Source organism: Elephantulus edwardii, unplaced genomic scaffold (genome assembly GCF_000299155.1).
Source record: "Elephantulus edwardii isolate Elephantulus edwardi_28Jun2011 unplaced genomic scaffold, EleEdw1.0 scaffold00315, whole genome shotgun sequence".
Classification (NCBI taxonomy): Eukaryota; Metazoa; Chordata; class Mammalia; order Macroscelidea; family Macroscelididae; genus Elephantulus; species Elephantulus edwardii.
Window position 1 is genome coordinate 693,546 of NW_006400065.1, and position 9,164 is coordinate 702,709.

Here is a 9,164-nt window from a genome sequence, read left to right on the forward strand (position 1 = left end):
CACTTTCTCAAAAAGTTACAAATAGAAATACCATTTGACCCAGCAATTCCACTACTGAGAATATACTCTAAAGAAACCATAACTGCCACCCCAGCAGATGTATGCACACCCATGTTTATTGAAGCTTTGTTCACAATAGCAAAGAGTTGGAAACAACTGAAGTGTCCATCAACAAATGAATGGATAGAGAAGCTGTGGTATATTCACACAATGGAATACTGTGCTGCATTGAAAAACAAAGAATTTATTAAATATTATACAAAATGGGTGACCCTGAAGGACATTATGCTGAGTGAAATATCTCAGTCACAAAAAGACAAATACTGCACAATGCCACTGTTATAAAATGGGACTGACATCACAGTTGGGGGAACCTAAAAAAAGAGGGAATGAATAATGTATACTGCATTGAAACAGATGAGGGAGAGAACTGTTTAAAAGGAATATTATTTTCATAACAAGATTATAGGAAAAGAAATGCATATTAAAATGGACTGTGGACTGAGGGGGGATTGTATAACAATGAAAGAATTTTTTTTTCTTCAAAGAGAATAACGAACTGGGAGGAGGGGTGGGCAGGGAGAAAAAAATGTGCAACAATGAATGAATGGAGGGGAATAAGTGGAAAGAATACACTGTCAAAATATATATGTTGCATTAAAAAATCATTAATAAAAAGCATTTAATTTTTAAAAAATTAATTTTTAAAAAATAAAAGATCATGCACACCTTAGTCTTTCAACTGGCATCCTTGCTCATTAGAAATTTAGAATGTCTTTTTTTTTTGCTTTAATTGGGATTTTAGTGAAAGTTTACGAAGAGATTCCTTTTCATTCATTCATACTTACAGATTTTCCTCCCTACCCCTCCCCTGCAAAATACCTTTTGACTTCTTGAGTTGAGCTGTCCTATGATTCAGCAATTCCAGACACAAGCATCTGCCCAAGAGAACTATAATAATAGGATCATGTGAAAAATTGTATAGAAATACTCACACCAGCTATAGGTGAGTCTTCAGATCAGAGAGATTCTTGATGTGGATCAAATCACAGTCTGATTCCTCCTCAAAGTCCTAACTTGAGCCTGGAACCCAGGCTGAATTCTAAAGCTGCCTTTTCCCACAGCAGCTCCTCTAACATTTGAGCTGACATAACCCTGCACGCTGGAGGAGGACGGGCAGAGACAGGGTGCCCCAGCCTAGACCAGAAGGCCTTTGCTCGGAGATTTGAGATGCGATCGCCTATACCAAAAGGATCTTGATGTGCAGAATTGTCAATAAATCTTCTTTCACAACAGCCCCTCAGGAGCAGACATGCTCGCGAAAGCCATTTTAATTGGAGATTCTCAGCAAAATCTGTTTTTGGTTGGTTTTTTTTTTTTTTTTGGAGACCCGGGAACATCCTTGAAGCACACACTTGTAATTATTTTTTTTTCCACACACTTGTAATTATGTAGCCCTGGTGGCCTCGTGGGTAAGGAGTTGTGCTGCCAATCCCAAGGCAGGTGGTTTGAATCCCTCAGCTGCTCTTTAGGAGAAAGATGGGTAATCTCCTCCCGTGTGATTTACAGCCTCTGAAATTCTGCCAAGGGGGTCAGCTACGAGTCAGTTCCAACTCCATATCAAGGAGTTGTCGGATCCTGTTGCCAAAAGAACAAACAGATGTGCGTCAGAGGAAGTGCAACAATGTACCCCTAAGAGGTAAGGATGGTGACCTAGGTCCCCCATACTTTGGGCGTGTATGTTGTCAGAAGGGACCAGTTCTTGGAAAAAGACATCATGCTGGTAAAGGTAGCAAAAATGTAGAGGGTCTATCACCCTTTGGGGGAGACTCTCAAAGAGCTAGACAGACGTAGAGAGTGCCACAAAGGGTGTGAGGATGGCACAAACAGAGCCAGGATTCTGTCTGTTGTTTAGATGGTCACCATGAGTCAACCAGACAGCAGCGAACAACCACTAATCGTGCAAGCCACTCTGGTGACGAAGTGCGTGTAGGGCTGCTAATCTGCTAACCATAAGGTCAGGGGTTCATATCTGTCCACCCCTCTAAGGGAGAAAAATGGGCAGTCTCTCCCCATAAAGATTGGTAGCGTCAGCAGCCCCGTGAGTCAGAACTGACTCATTGCGGTAGATTCCATGTTTGGTGACTTCCATCCACACAGGGTTATAGGAAGCACTATTCCCAGCCCGTGAGTTGATCTTGGCTCACAGCAATCCCCTCTGGGTTCCTGAGGCTGCAAGTCTTTGCTGGAGGAGATTGGCTCCTTTTGATCCCTCAGAGAGGCTACTGGGTTTGAACTGCCAACCTTTAGGGTAGCAGCCCAACATTTAACACACTCTGCTACTGGGACTCCTTGTGTTATCCACCATGCCTGCTAAGCCCCCGCTTTCAGACACCATACCTTCGAATCCCCTGGCTGACTTTCAATCCATTGTGGGTTTTTTCAGTTGTGATTTTTGTAGCTTCAGTTCCTGTCTCAATTGTATTAAGAATGCTCGTTTCTGTATCGCCCAGCGCCTTGTCCCTCTTCATTTTTTAATTTTTTTTTAATATGGGCAATCCCTCAGTCCAGATCATCTCTGAACTTCAAGAAATCTCTTAAGTTGACTCTTGCAGTTTTTCTGCAAGGATCTAACATTATACATAATAATCCCAAATGGAAGAGTCAAAATGCCCATCGCCTGATGAACAGACAAATAAGCTACGTGCATACCACAGTTGTACACTAGGTGTGCTGACCTAAGTCGTGGTATTTTCAATTGTGTCTTACGTATCTGAGAGTTAGACAATGAATAAGGAAGACAGAAGAAGAATTGGTGCCTTTGAACTGTGGTGTCTGAGAAGAGTACTGACTGTCCCATGGACAGCCAAAAGAAACCAGGGTGCTTCTCAGAGGCAAAGATGGTGAAACTTTGACTCACATATTTGGGGCATCTTGTCAGAAGGGACCAGTCCTTTGAAAAAGACACCATGCTGGGAAAGGCAGAAGGTCAGAGAAAGATCCTTAACAAGGTGGATTGGCACCACATTGGGGCATATCAGAGATGAGGAAGACAGCATAGAAGAGAGAAAGGTTCAGATCTCTTGTTCATAAAGTCACCATGAGCTGCGGTCAACTCAACAGCACTTAACAACAACAACATAGCCATGGGGTATTATTTAGCCAGAAGGACAAATGAACTTTGGTTTATAGACAAACAAACCTTGAAGACATTATGACTCAATCCTCAGAGCTATCATCTATCATCCATAAGAAATCAAAAGGCCAGTATTTGCTCAGGGATAAAGCTCAGAAAATAGAAAGGGCAGGAGAGAAGGATTAATGGACGTGAGACTCACAAGGTGAAAGTGGGAAGAGTGCTGTTACGGTGTGGAGACTATCATTAAAACAAAATGTGTAAGAACAGCTGCATGAAAAGCCAATTGACTCAACACACTTTCACGCAAAAAACAAAAAACAAAAAAAAAACCAAACTTTAAAAAAAAAATATACTGAGACAAAGAATTGCAGAAAGGCCATCTGATGCGTGATTCTGAAAATTCAAGAGGTGAAATCTATAGAGACAGAACGTAAACTAGCAGTTGCTATCACTGTGAAAAAGCAGGGGAGGGAACTATTAAATGACACAGGGGTTACTTTCCGAGGAGACAAAGGCATTCCGGAATTAGACTAGTATATTTTAGGAACAATTGCATTACTTCAAAGGGTGAACTTAATGATATGTGAGTTCTACTTCCAGGATAATAGAAAAGGAACAAGTGGAGATTGCCCAGGGAGATGGGAGAAAGGCAAGATGAGTGGAAATGTGATACACAGGGAGGAGGTGGGTCGATAGTGGAGTCTTAATCAGTGCCATAAGCCATGCATGTATGAATAGAAGGCCAATCTGCTCTGCAAAAGTCCACTCCAATCTCAAAAAGAGGCAAAAACAATAATAAAAGAAGAAAAACAGATGAAGGAGGGAGGCATCTCAACCTCTTTCCCACCCTCCAGAGGAGCCTTGGGGGCATTAATGAAACAAGTGCTCATGGAAAGGTCAGCGGTTCAAATCCACCCACCACTCCGAGGGAGAGCAATGGGCAGCCCTCTCCCGTGCGGATTTCCAGCCACGGGAACCAACTGGAGGGTCACCAGGAGGTGGAATTGACTGGAAAGCAGAGGATTTGGGGTTCGGTTTCACTCCACACCCCCCTGCCGTATCCCGGAGTGGTCGTGTGGGTGAGTGGTTAGGGAGGCTGCTGTCTGATGGAGGAGGCAGGCAGAGGGCTCAGGGGTCAAAGGGACAGAGTCTGGGCTGGGCTTGGGATTCTTTTTTGGGGAGGGATTCTTAAGATGGGGAGAAAGGAATGGGAGTGATTTGGGGACTCAGAGAGCTGGACTCTAATTCCCTCCCACTCGCCTAGCCCCACCCCCTCGCAGCTCTTTGCCAGCGACCTTCAGCCTGTTCCTGTCCCCACGATGGGCAAACATTGCAAACAGCAAACACCACCGCCCTCCATGCAAGCCGACCTTGGGGCCACGGCACAGGGGTCAGCGACCTTCCCTGGCCAGCCGTGCCCCCAGCCTCCCTCCCGCCCTGTAGGGTCTGGGTGAGGGGCTAGTCCTAGGTAGTCCCAGGTGGACAGGACTCATAGTCTCTCCCTTGCTGGCTAGGAAGCTGTCAGTAATTGGCTTCACTCCCCAATTCCTACACCCTCAGTATTCCTCATCTGTATAATGGGGCTGTTCTGAAGGATGCCCATTCCAGAGAGCTGCTGTGACACTTCAACACTCAAAACCCCTGCCACCTTGGAGCCTGGTACCCAGTGTGTGCTGGGGACCAGCTGTGGGCAGGCAAATGTTGCCCAGGGGTATCGAGTTCATGAGTATCAGAGCAGAACTGCACTTCCTCTGTTTTCAGTTGTGAAAAATATTGTTATGTTGGGGGGCGGGGGGAGAGGGCTGGGCGGGTAGAGAAGTGCAGCAATGAATATATGGAAATCCAAATTCTCTGTAAATGTTCATTAAAATTATTTAAAAAATATTGTTGTCAACATACGTCAATTCAGCATTTTTTCATTTGTACAATTCAATGAAATAATTTGCATCAATTATGTTGTACAAATAGAACTTACATTAAAATTGTGTATGTGTGTATATATATTTTGTTGTTGTGTTGTCAAGTCACCTGTGACCCACAGCGACCCTATGTACAACAGCTCTGAACCTTCCTGCCCTGTTCTGAGCCTGTCTCACTGTCTCCGACACACCAACCCCCACTGCTCTAGTTACTGTATCAATCTCATCTGGTGTCTTCCTCTCCTACATTGTCCCTCCACCCTTCCATGCATGATGTCCTTCTCCAAGGACCAGCCCTTCCTGGCCACTTGCCCAAAATATGTGAGAGAGCTTCAAAATCCTAGTTTCCAAGGAGAAATTTAGTTTCACCCTCTCTAAGACAGATTACTTGTTTTCCTGGAGGGCCATGGTAGGGTCAAGACTCCTCCAGCACCACAACTCAAAAGCATCGATTCTTCTTCTGTCATCTTTAGCCATTATCCAGCCCTCTGATGCATACCAAGTAATTGCATAGATAGTAGCCTGGATCAGGTGCACCTTAGTCTCTAGACTGACATCGTTGCTTCTCAGTACTCTGGAGAGATTCCTGACAGAAGATATTCCCACATGTTAAACTCTAACTCATCACTGACTCTTGGCTGACCTTTCAGTGGGTTTCTGAAGCTATAAATCACATGAGAGACTCACAGGTAGATTCGAGTTGTCAGAGCAATTCTATCCCAAACACAGCATCTCAATTCCCTATTACACATGTACTTATAGGTACATGTATTATATATGTTTTACCTAGGGATGATAGAAAGAGAATTGAAGCCTTTGAGCTGTGATGCTGGAGAAGAGTGTTGAATATACCATGGACTGCTAGGAGAACAAACAGGTTTGTCCTGAAGGAGGTGAAGCCGGAATGCTCCTTGGAGTCAAGGATTCTGAAGCTTCATCTGACATACTTTGGGCATGTTGCAAGGAGGGACTGGTCCTTGGAGAAGGATATCATGTTTGGGAGAGTGGAGGGGCAGCGCAGGAGAGGAAGACCTTCCATGAGATGGATTGATTCTGTGACTGGAGCAGTGGGAATAAGTGAGATGGCTAGGTTGGCACAGGATAGGACGGCATTTAGAGCTCTTGTACATAGGGTCACTATGAGTCGCAAACGACTTGATGGCACATAACAACAAATGTACCTATGTGTATGGGTTGAGTATATATGTGTGTAGGGAAGCTCTAGTGGCCTAGTGGGTGAGAAATTACACTACCCTATCCCAGAGGTAGGTGGTTCGAATCCATCAGCTGCTCCCTGGGAGAAAGATAGTCAATCTCTTCCTGTAAGATTTAGAGCCTCTGAAAATCTGATAAAGAGACAGCTATAAGTCAGTTCTGATTCTTCAGCAATGAGAGCATGTGTGCAAGAGAGAGAGAGAAGAAGAAAGAGAAAGAATTACTGCCTGCTGAGTGTCCCATGAGCTGTTAAAAGAACAGACAAGTCAGAGTGCTCCTTCACGGCAAGGATGGCGAGACTTGGCCTCTCCTACTTTGAGCATTTTGTCTGGAGGGGTCAGTCCTTGGGGGGAAAAAAAGAGATGGTGCTGAGAAAGGCTGAGGGTCAGAGAAAGAGAGGAACACACACACACGCGCGCGCCTCCAAGGAGATGGACTCAGGCAGTGACAGCAGCAACAATGGGCTTGACCAGGACAGAATGGGGCCAGATGGGGCAAGGCTTCAAGCTGTTGATCACACGGTCACCTAGAGCTGTCGTCGACTCAGTGGGGCCTAACAACAACGAAGTCTTTTCTCCCTTGGAGCAGCTGGTGGGTTCAGACTCTTGACTTTTCAGTTAGCAGACAAATGCTTAACCACTGTGCCACCAGGGCTCTGGTTGAGTGACTTGTACTCAACTAATTGTAAATTTGGAGGACAGCTGTCTGGCCAGTGGACTTGGAAGAGGTTCGTATTGTTCCCACTCCCAAAAAAGGTGATCCAGCAGAATGTGGAAACTATCAGACAATATCATTAAAATCATGTGCAAGCAAAATACTGCTGAAGATCATTCAAAAACAGCTGGAACAGCACATAAATAGGAAACTGCCAGAAGTTCAATCAAGCAGGATTTAGAAGAGGCCGTGGCACCAGGGATCTCATTGATGATGTCAGATGGATCCTGGCTGAAAGTAGAGAATATCAGAAGAAATGTCTATTTGGGCTTTATTAACCATGTAAATGTGTTTGTGTGGATCATAACAAGTTATGGCTGACGCTGAGAAGAGTGGAAGTCCCAGAGCACATTATTGTGCTCGTGCAAAACCTACCTGGACCAGGAGGCTATTGTGTGAACAGAGAAGGAAAACATTGCATGGTTTAAAGTTAAGAAGGGAGTATGTCAGAGCTGTAGTCTCTCTCCATACCTATTCAGTCTGTCTGCTGAGCAAATTATCTGAGAAGCTGGACTCTGTGGTGGGGAATGTGGCATCAGAATCAGAGGAAGAGACTCATCAATAACTTGCAATATGCAGATGACACAAGCTTGCTTGCTGAAAGTGAGGAGGACTTGAGCACTTGCTGCGGACGATCAAAGCTTGCAGCATTCAGTAGGGATTGCGTCTCAATGTCAAGAAAACAAAGACTTACCACTGGACCAATAGGCAACATCATAGAAGATGGAGAAGAGATTGAAATTATCAACAACTTCATCTTACTTGGATCCCCAAACAATCACCTTTGGTACCAGCAGTCAGGAAATAAGGAGATTGATTGCTTTCATTGTACTGGGAAAGTCTACAATTAAGGACCTCTCCAAATAATCAAGGAATAATGATGTCAGCTTGAGAACTAAGTTGCATCTGATTCCGGCCATGGTCTTTCCAATCACTTGTTATGCATCTGAAAGCTGGACAATGAATAAGGATGACAGAAAAATTGACACCTTTGAACTGTGGTGTTGGAGAAGAACACTGAACATCCCAGGGACGGCCAAGAGAACAAACAAATAGATCTTACAAAAGGTGCAGCTGGAGTGCTCTTTGGAGGCAAGGATGATGAGGCTTCCTGTCACATATTCCAGGCACATTGCTAGGAAGGGCTATTCCCTGGAGAAGGACACGATGCTGGGAAGGGTGGAGGCTTGGTGAAGGAGAGGAAGAATCCTGCCCAGGTGGATTGACTCGGTGCAATGGACTCTAGTGTGTCAGGAAGTGTGAGGACGGCACAGGATAGGACAGGGTTCAGATCCACTGTTCGTAGAGTCGCTGTGAGTTATATTCAACTTGAGGGCACCTAACAACAACAACAATTGCAATTAATTGCTACTTGTAACAAAATTAACTATTTACAATTGGCCAATTAATCCAAGGGAGCTCTAATGGCTTAGAAGGAAGGAATCATACTGTCAATCTGTGGTACATGGTTCAAATCCACCAGTTGCTCTGTGGGAGAAAGATGGGCAGTCTCTTCCTGTGTGATTTACGGCCTCTAAAAACCACTGGAGGGTCAGCTATGGGTCAGTTTCAAGTTGACAGTTAACAACCGCAATTATTAAACACAGTTATTTAATTACTTACAATTAAAAGCTATTGTACAGAAGGTCTCTATGAGTCACAGGCGACTTGACGGCACATAACAACATGCATTACTTACAATTGCTTGATTTATTTCTTATTTACCTAATTATTTTGTTTTCTTACTTACATTTTACAACTACTTGTCAGTCATAATTTTTAACTACAACTATACTCACTGAATTGTAACACATTTAAAAAGGACAAAATAGCAAATACTCTTTTCTATGTACTTTATCACAATAATTTTTTTTATACCTTTTTTTTCTGTTGTGTACTGTCGAATCAGATCCGACTGACACAGGAGGAGACTGCCTCTCCTTCTCCAGGAGAGCATCTAGTGGATTTGAACCAGGTGCCTTCAGGATTGCAGCGCAGCTTCTTGCCACTAGGCCACCAGAGCTCCCTCATAATGTTGTTGTTATGTGCCGTCGAGTCGCTTGCGACTCATAGCAACCCTATGTACACCCATCAACAAACGAATGGCTAGAGAAGCTGTGGTATATTCGCACAATGGAATACTATGCTGCATTAAAAAACAAGGAACTCATGCAATA